Source organism: Rhincodon typus, chromosome 8 (assembly GCF_021869965.1).
Source record: "Rhincodon typus isolate 14 chromosome 8, sRhiTyp1.1, whole genome shotgun sequence".
NCBI classification, from domain to species: domain Eukaryota; kingdom Metazoa; phylum Chordata; class Chondrichthyes; order Orectolobiformes; family Rhincodontidae; genus Rhincodon; species Rhincodon typus.
The window spans coordinates 88,711,560-88,729,393 of NC_063339.1; the positions used below are offsets into that span (position 1 = coordinate 88,711,560).

The 17,834-nt window shown below is 40.8% G+C and overlaps 1 pseudogene; it reads right to left on the reverse strand.

The window, feature by feature from the left end:
- Positions 1 to 17,625, reverse strand: part of LOC125483807 — a 42,591-nt pseudogene extending 24,966 nt beyond the window's left edge.
- Between the last annotated feature and the right edge of the window lie 209 nt (positions 17,626 to 17,834).

The following is a 17,834-nucleotide window of genomic DNA, read 5'->3' on the forward strand; positions in this document are numbered from 1 at the left end:
GGGCCTAGACCCAGCATCAGAAAAAGCTTTTTCTGATGAAGGGTCTAGGCCTGAAACGTCAGCCTCTCTGCTCCTATGATGCTGCTTGGCCTGCTGTGTTCATCCAGCCCTGCACCTTGTTATCACAGAGATCAGTCTGGTCATCCTTCACTGCACTCCCTCAGTGTCAGGTTCGTCCTTTATGAGGTAAAGAGACCAAATCTGCACACAATACTGCACAACGTTCGAGATGAGGTCTCATCAAGGACCTGGTCTCCAGTCACACAAACAGCCTTCTATCACTACCTTCTGTCTCCTGCTACTAAGTCAATTTTGAGTGTGACTTGCCAAGTTACCCTTGATACCATTAGATTCTACTTTCTTTATGAGTTTCCCATGTAGAGCTTTGTCAAAAGGCCTCGCAGAAAAACCATTTAAATAACCACCTTGAAAAAAAATCAATTACATTTGTTAGACATGACTTCGCTTTGATGCAGTCATCCTGATTATCCCTGATCAAACCTTGCTTCTCTAAATGCATATCAATTTTCTCCTTTCCTATTTTCTCCCATGGTATCCCTGACACGATCTGATACTCACTGGCCTATCATTTCCCGGTCTATCTCTGCCATTCTTCCTGTAAAACGGAACCACATTAGTTGTTCTCCAGTCCTCTGGCACTTCCACTGTGGCAATTCTGAAAAATTTGGTTCAGAGTCTTCCCTCTATTGTCTCCTACAGCGTCCTGTGATACAAATCAGCCGGACAAGAGATTTTGTCCAATTTTATATCAGCCAAAACCCTCAATTGCTGCTCGCATTTTATATCCATCTGCTCAAGGGCTTCACATTCCATCTTCTCGAATTCTGTCCCCGAATCCTCCTTCTCCCACGTAAAACAGATGCAAAATACTCAGGTAACAATCTATCAATGTTTAAAAACAAAGTTGCTGGAAAAGCTCAGCAGGTCTGGCAGCATCTGTGAAGGAAAAAACTGAGTTAACGTTTTGGATCCGAGGAGGAATTCTGAGGAGTTCTGAGGAAGGGTCACTGGACCAGAAACGTTAACTCTGCCTTTCCTTCACAGATGCTGCCAGACCTGCTGAGCTTTTCCAGCAACTTTGTTTTTGTTCCTGATTTACAGCATCCGCAGTTCTTTCGGTTTTTATCTATCAGTGTTCTCCAGCTTCACACACAGATTGCCCCTTTGTTTCTGATAGGACCGAATTTTTCCCTGGTTGTTCTTTTCCGCATGATGTACATGTAGAATATTTTGAGATTCTCCTTAATCTTGCCTGCTGGCACTTCTCCATGCCCTTGTGTTAGTCAGGCCCCTCTGTGAGAATTTAATAAGTTTCACTGTGATCACTCGCACTCTTTGAAACACTAGAGAACACAGGCCGAGTTTTCTCGTCAGACAATCTTGCCATCTATAGGAGTAATCTCGAGAATAAGCATTGCACTTCCTCTTCGTTCAGTATATTCTTTCTTAGAAAATTGTACACATTACTTCAAGTACAGTCTCACCAACACTCCATGGAACTGCTGCAGGACATCTTTACTTCTGTATTCCGATTCCCTTTCAATGAAGGTAAACCTACCATTCACCTTCCATTTGCATATGCTCCCCCCTCTACCTCTTCGCTTTAATTTAAAAACTCACTATGTGATCTCTTAGAAAATCCTTCTGAATATCCATAAGTACCACATCCATTATTTCTCCATTGTCTATGTCTATCAGAAACATCTTCAAACAGTTTGTAAAAGAAAGTTTGTCAGTTGTAATTTTCATTTCATAAATTCATTAGTATTCTCTCTAATTTTGTTATTACCTTCTAAATATCCAATATGACATCCTTTATAATAGATTCCAACAGATTCCCTCCTGTGAATTACAAGTTAACTGGTCTGTAGTTGGCCAATCTCCCCCTTATTCTCCTCTTAAACCATTGGATTACATTTACAACCTTCTCGTTAACCAGATAGGCTTCCTGCCTTTGCAGAAAGTATGGAAAAATAACACAGTGATCCCCAATGCAATCAATATGTCTGTGGCTGCTTCCTCTGAAATTCTAGTATGAAGTACATCTGGTCCGTCAGACTTATCAAGGCTCAATCCAGCTATGTTTTCAAATGCTACTTCGTCATTGTCTTTAGTTACACACGTCCCACGGTCACTTAATATGTCTGTGAGATTTTCTGCATCTTCCTCCATGAAGACAGGCACAAAGTAACTGTTTAGTTTCGCTGTAATGTCTCTGTTCTCCACAATATATTATCCTCTCCACACATTCACTGTTCCATATTTGACCTTGTTTTCATTTTTGCCTTCTGGCAGTCTTTATGTTTCTTGTTAGTTTGAATTATTGTTCTCTTTTCATTTTTTTAAAAAAATCAGTTTCTTGGTTGAATTTATCCAAATCCATTGGTTTATCACTATGTCCGGTATTTTTACAATCTACATTCTTTGATCTAATGCAATCTTTAACTTCTTTCATTGATAATCATTGAGTCATCTTTCCCTTTTGCAGTTTGCCCTTCGGGGATATATGTATATTGTCCACCTTACAATGTTTCTACAAGTAACAGACAATGCCTGTCTCTCATTAAAACTTTTCCATGTACTTTTCCAACTCACTGAAGTCATCTTGGCCCTCATACCTTCATGGCTTGCCTTACACAGGTTTATAACTGTAATTTTTTTTTAAGATAAGTGTTTTCAGATGTTATATAAAATTCAAGATCACTATTATCGTCACTACTCCCAAAAGCTTCTTTTACAGCAAGGTTTTCAACTCGCCATTCTGATCACACAATACCAGTTCCTCAATAGCCTGATCTCTACCTTGGCACTCAACATAGTGTTAAAGCAAGCCACTTCATACATGCTCATGAAATCCATTTTCCCCAGCATTAGAATTCACTTGGATTAACACAGATTAGATGAAAATTGAATCTGTCCATTATTACTGCAGTACCCACAAACTTGTGTATCTAATTTCCTGTTTGATAACATGCCCAACATTTATACTGCAGTTTTGTCTTTGAAATATAACTCGCATCAATGTTTGCTTCTCCTTGCTGTTTCTAAACTCCATTTCACCAGATTAAGGAATCTGAATGATGTGGGCTCTGGTAGATTCAGGCGGGATACTTGGCACGGCCTATCTGAACATTGAAATCATCTCACCACATCTTCATGCTTCTTCTCAAGTGTCATTGTGACATTTTCACCAGATCTCCGGTAGAGAAGGACAATAATATTTCAATAATGCTGTGTGTTCCTCCAGTGAGCTGATGCTGCACTAGGTTGGGAGCCTTACAGCAGGCTGGCAACATGTTGTTTCCACTGTACAGGATTTAGTGAGATCATATCTGGAGTAGTGTGTACAGATTTAATCTCCTCACTGAAGAAAGGGTAATGTTGTATTGGAAGCAGCTCAGAGATGCTTCCCTAAACTGATTCCTTCAATGAATGTGTTATAAAGCGGAAGTTGACCCCTGTTTGAGAAATAAAACTGAAACACCCAGAGAGGAGTGACTCGCCCTATAATCTGTTAAAAGCAGTGTGCAAAGTGGTGTTATCTTTTCTTTTCAACAACTTTTAATGGTTAAATGAAATAAATCCCTGACACTCACTTTACAATCAACAAGTAACAATTTATTTACTTAACTCTAATTCTTAACAAATTAACTAAACTATTAACAACCAAACTACACGCCTTCTAACTACTAGCAATTCCCAAATAAAACAAAATTCTAATGCCATACTGCTCCAATAAATATAAGTCCCACATATATAAAACAAAATAAAAAAAGTAGAATCTAGTCTTTCGAACTTACGCCCAGGTTACATCTTCCAGAATGCTTTGTGCATTCTCTGTCAAATGTTCTGTCAGGAACGCTTTCTACATCGAATCTTCTGTCACAAATATTAACTAGTTGTGCCGTAGGTACCTTTGATTTAAATGGTGCTTTCTCTAATGCTGAGCTAGTGATTCTGTCTTTATTGCTGAGGGCTGTTAACTTTGGCAGATGGCAGTTCGCTACGCTGTCTTTGTCCAACTGCACCTTCTTTTATACCTTAGATGACATATCAATTTCTTACAAGAGGATTAGCCCAATGTTGTCAAAACCATCAGATTGAAATTTAATTGTTTTTTGATATCGAAGTGCCTGGGTCAAATTAATTGCCTAAATTCAAAACGTGTTGTCTTGATAACAAAACAAAACTGATACTTGGCCTGCTAACTACTCTGCTTTTTGACACAAATGTTTCAATTCAGGTTTTCTGTGCACCTGCAAGCGCACAACCTGCTGCCCAAAGACATCCTTTTTGAATTTCGAAGCATAGAAAACAACACACGATCTTTCAAAAGGACCACGCACTGCTTCCCCCCCACAACACTTTAAAAACATCAATATTTTATAAACATCAAATTCTAACGTCCTGCCTCCCAGTCCACAAATAATCTACCTAACTTCATAACACCGATAAGGAAAGGATGATGAGGTTAACCCAAAACCCATTGGAGTTTACAAGATTGAATGATAAACCTATTTTAACATAGAATGTGTCCATTCAGTAACTCAGGCCCTTACACAGCAATCAGAGGAGACCTTTTACTGCTTTGGGCCCATGGCACAAGAATTGAGGTAGAGATGAAAGAAAGGGAAGAACTTAGAATAATCATCTTCACTAGGGAACAAAAAGTAGTGAGCAAAGTATTGGGATTCAAGATAAATTGCGAGAATCCATTGTCAACGAATGAATAACAGGAGATTTGCAAAGTCAAACCACAATCAATCACAATCAGCATGTTTCCAGGAAGAATAAATACAGTTTAAATTATTTGCTCAAGTCCTTTAAAGATGGCAGTACAGTGGCTCGGTGGTTAACACTGCAAGCAAGGCGGATAATTCGGCTCCTGGAGATGTGATACATCTGGACTTGCAGAAGGCATTGAATAAAGTGCCAGACAAATAATTAATCCATAAAATAAGAGTGCATGGGTTTAGGAGTAATCTGTTATCTTTGATAGAGAATTGGTGAACCAACAAAATAGACAGAGACGGAATAGAGGGTCGTTTTCTGGTTGACAACTTTTGAGGTGCCATTCAGTTCAGTACCCAGTCCCAAACTATTTGCAACTATAAATCTATGTCATTACCTGTTTAAAGAGATAGAAAATACTATAGCCACATTTTCAGATGACAGGAAAATAGGTGGAAAAGTAGGATGCAATGAACATGCATGAAATGTGCAAATCAATTGGGATCAGTGCAGTGAATGAACCAACATTCGGGAGATGAAATTTAACGTGGGTAAGTATGGCGTTATATATTATAGCCAGAGCAATTGAAAGGCAACTTATTAACTAAAAGGCAGAGAAACTCCAGAGCGTTTTGGTGCAGAGGGATCTGGGCATCATTGTATATATCACAGAAAACCCACATACAGGTTATCCACAGCAGGTAATCAGCAAAGCAAGTGCAATTTCAGCTTCTATTTCTTCAAAAAAAAAGAATAGCGTTTATAAAAGTTGGGAAGTGTTTCTGCAACTATGCCAGCCTTTAGTGATCCAGCAACTGGAGTACTTTGTACAGTTTTGGTGTACTGAATGTCGGAGGGGTCTAGTTGCATTAGAGGCAGTTAAGAAGAGATTCCAGAGATGAAGAGTTTGTCTTATGGAGAGAGATTGAGCAGTACAGGTCTATATTCTCTGGAGTTTAGAAGAATGAGAGGAGATCTCATTGAGGTCCGTAAGAAGCTAAACGTAATTGAGATTGTAGATGTGAAGTGGATATTTCCTCATGTGGGTCAATCTAGAACAACAAGATCTTGGGAGTACAAAAATAGTCTCCTCAATCTCATCTCCTGAGAAAATCCTCCCATATCTAGGATCGATATTGTTAAAATTCCCTGAACTGCCATTCCAAAACTCAGGAGACTCAAACCATTCACAGTATTCCAGGTGTGATCTGACTAGTGTAATGTACAGTTTTAATAAGACATCCCCATTCCCTTTAGATAAAGGTCAACAGATTATTTACCTTCCAGACTACCCGTCGAAACTGGATGCCAGCTTTTTTGTCTTTTAAGCACAACGTCCCACAGTTCTCTCTGTAATGCAGCTTTCTGCAGTGTTTTTCCCATGAAAATAACATTTCCTCTCCTAGTTTTCGTGCCAAAATACATAAACCTCAATTTTCCCACATTATATTCCACCCACTGAGTTTTTGTCTGCTTGTTAATCCTGTTTCCATCCCTCTGTAGTTTCGTTGTACCATCCTTACTCCTTGCCTCCATTTATTTAGTGTCACCTGTGAACTTGGTGACAGTACATTCTCTTCTGTCTTCCAGGTGATTAATATAGAACATAGAACATAGAACATTACAGCGCAGTATAGGCCCTTCGGCCCTCGATGTTGCGCCGACCTGTGAAACCAATCTGAAGCCCATCTAACCTAAACTATTCCATTATCATCCATATGTTTATCCAATGACCATTTAAATGCCCTTAAAGTTGGTGAGTCTACTATTTTTGCAGGCAGGGCATTCCACGCCCTTACTACTCTCTGAGTAAAGAACCTACCTCTGAAATCTGTCCTATATCTATCACCCCTCAATTTAAAGCTATGTCCCCTCGTGCTAGCCATCACCATCCGAGGAAAAAGGCTCCCACTGTCCACCCTATCTAATCCTCTGATCATCTTGTATGTCTGTATCAAGTCACCTCTTAACCTTCTTCTCTCTGACGAAAACAGCCTCAAGACCCTCAGCTTTTCCTCATAAGACCTTCCCTCCATACCAGGCAACATCCTGGTAAATCTCCTCTGCACCCTTTCCAATGCTTCCACATCCTTCCTATAATGCGGTGACCAGAACTGTACGCAATACTCCAAGTGCGGCCGCACCAGAGTTTTGTACAGCTGCAACATGACCTCATGGCTCCGAAACTCAATCCCTCTACCAATAAAACCTAACATACTGTACGTCTTCTTAACAACGCTATCAACCTGGGTGGCAATATATATTGTAAATAATTGTGGACCCAGCATTGTTCCCTGTGCGGGAATCCACAAGTTACAATTTGCAATCACGAAACTGCCCTCTTTAATTCGACTCTCTGTCTTTAATTCATTATCCAATCCTTGAAAAATATCCTTGACCAATACATATCCCCAACAGTGTGGGTTCATGGGTTCTTACTGTATGAAGTAGTCTCATATAAAATACCTTACCGTATGCTTTTTGGAAATCCAAATATATTTTATCTTTTGGTTTCCCTCTTATTTATCTTGCATGTTCCTGCCTGAAAATATCTTAATAAACTTGTCAGCTATGTTTTCCACTTCATGAAATCACACTGACTCTTCTTAATTCTTTCATATATTTCTGAATGCTCTGTTATTCCAACTTTAATAGACTCTAGCATTACTCAATGACAAAGCAGGTTGTGAAATTGAGCTGAATTTGTGGGTCTGGGCACTCAGAAAAGGGGACTATGAAAGCTACCAATTGTCATAAGGACCCAAATGGTGCACCAACGTTCTTCAGGGAGGCAAGCTGCCACCCTGTCTGGTCATAGAGACTCTGGCCTGAATGGGATGGCGAGAGTTGATGGGTCGGTTGAAGAGAGAGGTCTGGAAGGAGGAGATGGTGATTGAGAGGGGCATGATCGACCAACAGGTACCATAACTTTAGCAAAAGCTCCCAAACCAGCCATTTCCAAAACCATCAAGGACAAGGCTTATGTGACCATCGCTAACTCGAAGCTCTTTCTAAGTCAAACAATGCCCCGACATCCAATGCAGGATAAATAGAAATTTCCTCCAATTCAATCGAAAACCTGGGAGCATATTCTGTGCAGGAGAGATGTTACAAATCACTTCTATACAAAAAGGGTGGTAAAGGGGTGGTAAAAGTTCAGAACTATGTTCCAAAAATGGCAGTTGATGCCAAACACCCAGTTGTTTGTTTTAAATCTGAAATAGATAAACTTTTGTTTAGCAGAGGTATTCAGGGATGTGGGCCAAAGGTAGGTAATAGAGTTAGGCATTTGTATGCTCAAGATTGAATGGCCCTAAAACACTCCTGATCCAGCTTCCGTTTTCAACCTCCCTGTAATCCTGAGATCATCCAAAACTCCGCTCTCTGTGTACTCACTTGCACTGAGTCTTGTCCTCCTCACCCTGAGCTCACTGAGCTGAAGTGCTTGCCATTTGAGAAAAAGCAACATTTTGAAAAAAATCTTATCCTTGTTTGCAAATCCCTTCATGATAGCGATCATTCCCATCTCTAATCTCTGCCGGCCACACAAACCCTCAAGATATCTGCCTAATTCGCCTTATGCCAACTTCTTCAGCGTAGTCAATTAATCTCCCAACCAATGATGGACTTTGGTTCAGTCCAAATTTTTTTTAAAAATCAAAGCAAGAAGTAATTAAAATAGAGATGTTGGTCCAGACGATGTGTTGTCACTGCATTACGTAGGTGCCAGTGGACCCCATTGTGGTTCACAGTGACACCATTCACAGCAAGTGTTGGTTGCTTGAGGAACTCTGGCTCAGATTGATGAGCTGGAGCCTGAGCTCTGAACACTGCCACACACTCAGGGGAGGCAATGACGTCATGGTATTATTGCCAGACTATTAATCCAGAGACCCAGGAAACAGTCTGGAGACCCGGGTTTGAATCTCATCACAGCACATGGTTGCATTTGAATTCAATAAAATATATGGAATTAAGAATCTAATGATGACCATGAATCCATTGTTGATTGTCGGGGAAAAACCCGAAAAGCACTAAAGTCCTTAGAGAAGGAAAATATCATCCTTACCTGGTCTGGCCTACATGTGACTACAGACCCACACCAATGGCAATAAATGCTGTCTTGCCAGTGCCGCCCTCATCCCGTTAATGGTTTAAAAACAACATCAGGGACGGGGAATAGTTACCTGGATGTTCTGTTTCAGCAGGCAGTCAGACCCTTCAGATTCACTCAAATTCACTTAGCTGTCATGAACAAAAAGGTGTGACCATGAGTGAGACAGGTAGAAGAAAACAAAGGGGGTGCTGATGGAGCCTCAGCCTGTGAGCTTGCAACAGGTTTGAGATTCTTGTTCCCTGCGCGGATGAGAGCGGGAGCTGTAGGGAGGATGGGCAAACAGACCACAACACTTTGGTAGAGGGGGTTATTTAAGAGGGGGGAAAATAAAAAAAGTGTAGTTTTAATCGGGGATAGTATTGTCAGGGAAATAGACACTCTTCTCTGTTGCCAGAAACAGAAGTCCCAAAGGCTGTGTTGCCTATGAGGTGCCTGTGCTCAGGGTATTTCATCTGGGCTGCAAAGGAACTTGGAGTGGGAGAGGAATGGTAGCGTTGTCGATACAGATAGAAAAGAGGAACGAGATTCTGCTGAAGTAATATGACCAGCTCAGGGCTCAATTAAAGTGTACAACAAAAAAGGTAATAATCTTTGGATTAATACCTGATCCATAAAACAGACAGGATCAAGGTCAGCAAGATTAAAGAGTTAAATGCATGACTGAGATTTGTGTGGGAGACACGGGCTCAAATTCATTGGACATTGATGCCAGGACTGGGGAAGGACGGAGCTGTTCTGATGGGACAGACTTCACCTGAATCATGCAGGGACCAAAGACCTGGTGAATGATATAAGTAGGGTCTGTAGTAAGGATATTAAATTAAAATCATGATGGGATGTGTTCAGTTGCATGGAAATTTATGTAAAATGTTAAAGTGGTGGGCTCAACTCAGGTTAAAGTTTGCACAACAGGTAATCGGACAGAACAAATGGAAAGGGTCAGGAATCCAACTTCTGGCACTGCAGATAAGGGGACAACTGTGAGAAGAGGGTCAGTCAATGCAGGACTGTACTTAAATGCATACAGAAGGTGAAGTGAGGTAAATGAGCTTGTAGCACAGATTGAAATTGTTAGGTACAATGTTGTGGGTTTCACAGAGACGTGGCTGCCAGGACATCGAGGCTGGGACCTGAATATCCAAGAATGCACATCCAACAAAAAGACGGACAGATGGGCAGCAGGGGTGATATTGCCCTTTTACGAAGAAATTAAATTAAATTGAGAGCAAGAAAGGAGATGGAGTCACAAGCCGTAGAATTCATGTGAATAGAGTTAAGGAACAACAAAGTAAAAGACAGCCTGATAGATCTTTTGCACAGGCCTTCCAGCAATCTGCGGGATGTGGGGAAGAAAATATCAGGAGAGAGAAAAGGCATGTAAGAAAGACACAATTGCAATAATCATGGGGGACTTCAATATGCAGATAGACTGAGAAAATCAGGTTGGCAATGGACCTCAATAAAAGGGATTTGTGAGATCTGAAAGAGATTTTAATGGAATAGCTTGAGATAGAGCCCAATAAGGAAGAGGCAAATTTGGGTTTAGTGATGTGTAATGAGGCAGACTTGATTAGAGAGCTCAAGGTGAAGGAACCCCCGAAGAGGCAGTGGCCGTAACGTAATAGAGTTCACCCTGCAGTTTGAGGTGGAGAAGATGGAATAAGATGTAACACTATTCTAGTTGAGTAAGAGCAACTAAAAAGACATGAGGGAGGAGTTGGTCAGAGTTGATGGAAGGGGAAGCCTACCAGGGAAGACAGTGAATCAGCAATGGCTGGGTTTTCTGGGAGTAATTCAGGACACACTGCAAAAATTCATCCCAAGGAAGAAGAAATATACTAAGGGGAAGGTGAGGCAACTATGGCTGACAAATGAAGTCAGGGACAGTGTAAAAGGAAAAGATAAACTATACGATGCAGTGAAGATGAGTGGAAGCCAAAGGATTCGGAATCCTTTAAAAGGAAACTGGAAAAACAAAGTACTGATGGGAGAGAGATGAAATATGAGATTCTAATAGCTAGTAATCTAAAAGAAGACTGCAAGATACTTTTTTAAGGTATCTATAAAGGTTACAGGGAGATAAGAGTGGACATTGCACCCCTGGAAAATGAGGCTGGGGGTGTAGGAATGGGGCGCAAAGAAATGGCGAAGGAACTGAATACATACCTTGTATCAGCTTTCACAATGGAAGACACCAACAGCATACCTGAAGTTGAAGATATGGGGTGGAAGTGAGTGCACTGGCCATCACTAAGAAGGGTCTGGGGATGACGAAACGTCTGAAAGTGATAAATCACCCAGACCAGATGCACTACATCCCAGACTTCTGAAGGAGAGAGCTGATGAGTTTGTAGAGGCATGGGTGGTAGCCTTTCAGAAATCACTGGAGTCAGGGAGGGTCCCAGATGACTGAAAAATGGCTAATGCAACACCCCTGTTTAAGAAAGGAAGCAGGCAGAGGTAGAAACTATGGACGGGGTAGCCTGACCTCTGTTTTTGGCAAGGTTTTTATGAAGAACAAGACTACAGAGTACTTGGAAGTGCACGGTAAGAAAGAGCAGAATTCATCAAGGCAAATATTGCCTGACAAATCTGTTAGAATTCTTTGAAGTGACAAGTAGGTTCGATAAAGGAGTGCCATAGATGTGATCTATTCGGATTTCCACAGGCATTTGACAAGGTACCAAACAGCGGGCTGCTAAATAAGATAAGAGCATGGTGTTAGTGGCCAGTTTATGGAATGACCGACTGGCAGAAGATGGAGAGTCAGGATAAAGGTTTCTGACAGCATGGCGGGGAGTGACCCGATGAGTTCCATAGGGGTCGGTGTTGGGACCACAACTATTCATGGTATGCATTAACGATCAGGACAAAGGAACTGAGAGCATTGTTACCATGATTGCAGATGACACAAATGTCAGTGGACGGACAGGTAATTGTGAGAAAGAGGGGAAGCTGCAAAAGGATTTGGACAGGCTTGGAGAATGGACAAATAAGTGGCAGATGGAAAACAATGCGGGAAAGTGAGGGGTTATGCACTTTGGTAGGAACAATAAAGCCATAGGCCATTTTTTAAATGGGGAAAGGCTTCAGAAATCTGAAGTGCAAAGGGACTTGCGAGTCCTAGTTCAGGAATTCTTTTCAGGTTAACAATGTAAGCTCAGTTGGCAGTTAGGAAGGCAAATGCCATTTTAATATTTATTTCAAGGGGCCTAGAATACAAGAGCAGAGATGTACTGCTGATGCTGCATCAGCTCTTGGCAGACCGTATTTGGAATATTGTGAGCAGTTTTGGGCCCTGTATCAAAGGAAGGGTGTGCTGGCATTGGAGGGGGTGCATAGTAGGTTTACAAGAATGATCCGGGGTGAAGGGTTTATCATAAAAACAACAGTGAGGGCTCGGCCTACATTTGATGGAGTTCAGAAGTATGAGGGGGATGTAGGAAGGATAGAAAGGGAGGCACAGGAGGATTAGGGGCGTTTTAGATTAAGAAAAACATTACTGCTGTAACTCAAAAATCTTTCTTAAAAAGTCATCCAGTGAAAATATGGGATCAAATTAGAAATAAGAAGAAAGCAACGATGACCTTGATGGGATTGTACTATTGCGCCCCCCCACCCCGCCTCAACAGTAAGAGTGAAACAGAGGAACAAATATACAGAGAGATCTCAGATATATGTAAGAATAATAAGATTGTAAAAGTAGGTGATTTTAATTTTCCAAACATTGACTAGCACTAACATTTTGTTACATGTTTGGAGAGTGAAGAATTTGTTAAACACGTTCAAAAATTTTTTTTGGACTGAAGGCCTGTCACCAGGGGTGTTCCACAGGGATCAGTTCTGGGTCCTCTCTTGTCAGTCATTTATATAGATGATTTGGATGAGAATATAGAAGGCATGGCTACCAAGTTTGTGGACGACACCAAAATTGCTGGCATAGTAGACAATGAAGAAGTTTTTTCTCCGATTACAAAGGGATCTTGATCAAATTGCTCAATGCGCTGAAAAACGGCAGATGGAGTTCCATCCGGATAAATGTGAGATATTGCATTTTGGTACAACAAACAAGGATACGGCTTATACAATTAATGCTAGGGCCTTGGGTAGTATTGTAGAACAGAGGAGCCTCGGGGTGCAGGAACATAATGCTTTGACGTTTGTGTCACATTATAGATAGGGTGGTTAAAAAGGGATTTGGCACACTTTCTTTCATTGCTCAATCCTTCGAATATAGCAGTTGGAATGTTATGTTGAAGTTGTACAGGACAGTTGGGAGACCACTTCTTAAATACTGTGATCAATTCCGCTTGCCCGGTTATAGCAACGATATTTTTAAGCTGGAGTGGGTTCAGAACAGATTTATCAGGATGTTGCCAGGGATGGAAGGCTTGAGTTACAAAGAAAAGCTGGATAGGCTGGGAGTTCTTTCACTGGAATGTAGGTGGTTAAGAGGCAATCTGATAGAAGTTTATAAAATAACGAGGGTATAGATAGGGTTAATGATATTGTCTTTTCTCTCGGATGGGGAATTTCAAGACTCAGCGACACATTTTTTAAGGTGAGAGGAGAGACATTTTAAAAATACATGAGGGGATTTTTCTCACAAAGAGGGTGGTTTGCATGTTGGATGAACTTCCTGAGGAAGTGGTGAATGTGGGCACAATTACAACATTTAAAAGATATTTGGCTAAGTACATGAATAGGAAAGGTTTGAAGGGATATGGTCTATGAGTAGGCAGGTGGGACTAGTTTTGTTTGGGATTATGTTTGGCATGGACTGGTTGGACTGTTTCCATTCTATATAATTGTAAATGTGCCTACTAGAGAAGGAGCAAGCTGTGACCTTCTCTTGGGTAATAGGGCAGAACAAGTGACTGAAGGTACAGTACAGAAACACTTTGGAGTTGGAATAAACCATAGAGATGAGGCTCAGTATTATCAGGAATTAATAAATAAGGATGGAGAGTGTAGAAAGCACCTTGCACAAGAAAGTATTAAAAGAGAAAAGCAAATCAACAGAACTTATTTTAAAAAAGCCTTGTACCTGAATACACACAGAATTTGGAATAAATTGATGAGCTAACAGCACAAAGAGATATCAATCGGTATGACCTGGCAGGGATTACTGAAACCTGGTTAGAGGAAGGTCAAGGTTGTGGAGTTAAATGCCCATGGGTACTCAGTATTCCGATAAGGTAGACAAAAAGGAGCAGGAGGTGGTGTTTCTCTATTACTTAAGGATGATATTAAGGCTGTATTAGGAAATGATATTGGCATGAAGGGCCAAAATGATAAATCAGTCCGGGAAGAATTGAAAAGTAAGGGAAGAAACTTCTTGGTAGGACTAATTTTCAGCCCAACCCCATAGTGTTTCCAAAGTATAAGTTCATAGTATAAACCCAGAAATAATGAGGGCTTGAAGGAAAGGCACAATGGTAATTATGGGCGGTTTGTATGTGCATATTGACTGGATTAATCAACTTGGCAAGGGCTGCCTCGAAGAAAAATTAATAGATCATATCAGGGATTGTTTCTCACAGCAGAGGACTGGCTACAAAAACAGAAGGTGCTGGAAAAGCTCAGCAGGTCTAGCAGCATCTGTGAAGAAAAAAATCAGAGGTAAAGTTTTGTGTCTGGTGAACCCTTCTGAGGTTTTTCACTCCTCCTCCTCCTTCCTTACACTTCTGTTTCCCTTGTACTGCCCCTTCTGCTGCTACGTCCCCTTCACCCTCCTTTTCTACCACCCCCGCTGTATGTCACAACACTTCCCTAGTTTCTCGCACTTCACCACCCCACCCTTTCCATTTTTGTACTCCAACTAGGATGATGGAAGCTGCTGATTTCCATGTTGCTATTGGTTATCAGTGAATGATGAGTTTGAAATGATCAATGCCCAATAGGAGCAGACAGTAATGTGTGTTTACCACTGTCTGATGCACTGGAAATGGGTTAGTTCTGTTCCCAATGGTACAGAGTGAAGCTTCTTTCTGTCTCTCTGAGAGGGTATTTAACCAAGTTGCCTCATCAAGAATAGGACAAATATCTCCAGACAGAACCGGAAGTCCATATCTAAAATTTCGTTGGAATATTGTGAGGTCAGTGAGCATATTGCTCAAACAAACTGTGTTCTGTACTTTCACTCTTTATTGTTTCAACTGATGTTCCAACGTCATTTGAAGTGAGATCAGAGGAACTTCCCATGCCACCAGTCGTACATGACTCACTGCGGCATCAAGGACCCTGAGCAAAAATGTGATCAATGGGAATTTAAGAGAATCTTGCACTGGTAATGTTCTCAACTGAGCAATGGGGAACCCAATCTCTGCAAGTTGTCATTCAAGTCACATGTCATCCTGGATAGGGAGTAAATTGTTGTTCCTTCACTATAATTTGATTAAAAAAAAATCTTGGAAATGCCTTACAAACAGCTCTATGCATACATCTGCAACACTTGGATTAGAAGAGTTTCAGGAAGGCGGCTCTGTGTCACCTTCTCCAGGTGCAAATAAAGTCTGCCGTCGCTAGTGCCGGCTAAAACCCATGGATGAATGTGTCCTATTTAAAATATCAAGATATTTTATGTTTTTATAGTTTAGTCTAAAGTCTCAGAGAGGTCAGACCTTGCTAGATGAGTGTAACCCCAGCGACATCAGGAGCACAGAATGACATTGAGGTAACGATTCCCATCATTTTCCATCAGTTATTTTCAGAGGATTAATCATGCGACATCAGTGCCATTGAGTTCAAACCTTTCATGGCAATTTATCACAATGCAACACGCCATTGATATTAGGGATCATTTATACAGAAACTTTGCAATGTCTCATTTAATGGCCATTACCAAATACTTGAGAGCCAACTCAAATAGCAGCTTCACTGTTACGTTTCAGATCAGCCAAGTTGCGACCAAAAGGAAAATAAAAAGAAATGCTGGATTAAAAATTATCAGGTCGAGCAGCATCTGAGCAGAGAGAAACAGAATTACCTTTGTGAGTCCAATATGACATTTTCAGAAGATGTTCCTGTCAGACTCGATATGTTAATTCTAAATCTGTCTCCAGATGTCGCCTCATCTACTGCGTTTCTCCACCAATTTCTGTTGGTATTACAGATTTCCATAATCTGTAACATTTTGCTTTTCTTGACGGTTCCAGATGTTGGTTACATTTGGACAATATAGACCATTCCTGTTTCCATTAGAGCTGTTGTGCTAGTTATATTTGTATTACACCAGAGTCTGTTTCTTCTTTAAGTTCCCAAAAAAAAAGACTTTTGCTCATATCCTCCTAAATGCATAATTTTCAGGAAATCTATTTTGATTGAAACTACATTTTAGAGGCAGCTACACTTCATAAGACAACAGAAACAGATTATTCATGACGGCACAATCTATGTCCTTCACTGACAATGTTTGTCCCATCAGGGTCCGAAAACTTTTCATACATATCTCAGAATAACTACAGCAAAGGTGGTGGTCACTCAGCCTATCATCTCTGCACCTGCTGGTGATGAACTATATCCCTACTGTTATTATCCCGTAATTTCCCTATAACCCAAACATTTTGAAACCTTTGCCTGCTTTTAATTTTGAATACCCTATGCAGATATGAACAATCTTATTAATCTGCATACCCCATGACTAATCAGTGTATACATCATATATAATTCCCGACATCACATTTAATATTTTCAAGTTGTGTTCACATTGTTGTTTGGCATTCCATTTCCCAAATATAACCTGTTTCCTTGCTTTGAATTACATTTTGTTCTGTCTGCTGGAATAAGTGTTCGTCGAATACGAGTGACATTGGGATATCACTGTACTGCCCTCCAGTCTCCACAGCCACTGCCCCCATTACACTCTGTCTCCAAGCTGATGTCACATTCATTCTGTCCCTGACTCATTAATCCATAGGCTTTAATGAACAACGTCATTGTAAAGTCCATTATTGGCTTTAAACTGAATCAAAAAATGTTTAAAAAAAAAAAAATTAAAGCACAAAACCTGCAATGAAGAACATTGTGTGTTGAAGATACAAAGTTGCTTTGTGACAGCAGTGAGAGGAACATCCAGACAAATCCACACTTCCTCTGTATGGTCAGGGCAACTATGACCAGCGACAATCTTTTGGTTGTGGAGGAGTGAACAGCACAGTCACAACATTTTGATTGTTTGTTTTTTGGGTGGTGTTGGTGCAGGGGGTTACAACATTGTACATGGACAACTCAGCAGAACCATCTAGCCTGGAAAAAAAGAAAACATCCATCATTCTTCCTCACCAAAGACTTTGTTAGAGCAATTGGCGATGGGATGTTCGACCAACAGCCAACGATGTTAACATCCAATCCAGTCCAGTTATTATTGTGAACTGAAGGTGCTATATTGAAACGGGTTAACTGGAACTGTTTGTTCAGTGACTGTGATTGATGTCAGTCTCCATGGATCCTGTGTCACAGGAGGCTTTCTCCCTCCTATTACTAAGGGGCTCCATTCAGTTGTTATCCCATAGTATAAGCGGGAGCATCAGCTACAGCACGAACAGGGTTCAGCAGCTGCAGACAGAGGGGGCGGAGAGATCAGAATCTGAGAACAATAGACTGGAATGTTACAACAATGGATCAGAATCTGAGAACAATGGACTGGAATGTTACAACAATGGATCAGAATCTGAGAACAATGGACTGGAATGTTACAACAATGGACAGGAGTTTATCCAATGGTCTTTACTATCTTACCTCGTATTGGCCGACATTACCAGTTCGGATAGAAGCTGTACTGATGATTATTCAGGCTGGTTACTATCCCATTCTCGCTGTTGTTGGTGTTCCTGGTAAATGCCTCTGTCTCTGCCCATTTATTACTTCCATAAGACATATTCAACTCTATTGCTATTTCTGTTACCTATATTTGGCAAAGATGGAAACTATTACCTTCAGTTTTCATGAAAACCTCCCTTCACTA